The sequence below is a fragment of the Sparus aurata genome, chromosome 1 (genome assembly GCF_900880675.1).
Source record: "Sparus aurata chromosome 1, fSpaAur1.1, whole genome shotgun sequence".
In the NCBI taxonomy this organism is placed as follows: domain Eukaryota; kingdom Metazoa; phylum Chordata; class Actinopteri; order Spariformes; family Sparidae; genus Sparus; species Sparus aurata.
Window position 1 is genome coordinate 23,445,088 of NC_044187.1, and position 768 is coordinate 23,445,855.

Consider the following 768-nt stretch of genomic DNA (forward strand, 5'->3'; position numbering starts at 1 on the left):
CTTAGACGTACTTATTGGTTGCTCCTCTGTCTGATTCCACACACGCTGCCTTTTATGCCTGTTTTGGTGAGAGCTTCCATGCCCTCTTGCAGCAGCGACCAATCGGCAGGAGGCAGCCTGTTGAAGTGTAACATTCAGGCAACCAATGATGGCAGAGCATGTAAATCAGCGTACGGAGAGAGGAGGAGATATCTGAAAGTGAATAAACAGCAAGCAGAGCGTGGTAAATGTTTGAGCAGGGTCCTGATTATAACATCAGTCAGTCACAGAGTGCTCCAGAGCAAAGACATCATCTGCCCATCGTAATTTCGACAATACACGGGAACAAGGACATGGAGATTAATACCAGGGAATGTCTTGAAAATCACCTGTTGTATTTAGATTTTCTTGCAGCCGAGTCTTCCCAGAACAGAGTCAAACCCCTCCTGCTCTTGGGGATGATTAATGAACTGTGTGAATAAACACACCTTTGTTAAAACTACAAGTCATACATTCTGATGATTCAAGCTCTGACGTCCCTTTGTATGAATGTTTAGCATGCTCTGCAACCATTTATTAGGGTTGCTGTTAAGAATCTGATGATGACAGGGAGGCTAAATGGCATATCAGATGAAAAATAAATATTTGTAATTCATATTTACCTCCCAGTTTCCTTATCGATGCCCTGTGAATGAGAAATACCACCTGCAGTGTGTATAAGAGTGGATAATAGAAATGTACACAGTGCTCTGTCACCTGTGCGAAGAGATGAAAGATGATATACCATTA

General features: G+C 42.6%; 1 protein-coding gene across 1 annotated transcript in view; it reads right to left on the bottom strand.

The window, feature by feature from the left end:
- Positions 1 to 44, bottom strand: part of rasd4 (rasd family member 4) — a 1,629-nt gene extending 1,585 nt beyond the window's left edge. The window contains exon 1 of the mRNA XM_030430685.1: positions 1 to 44. This exon is cut by the window's left edge and continues 1,585 nt beyond it. The gene's annotated coding sequence lies outside the window, so the exon portion shown is untranslated.
- Between the last annotated feature and the right edge of the window lie 724 nt (positions 45 to 768).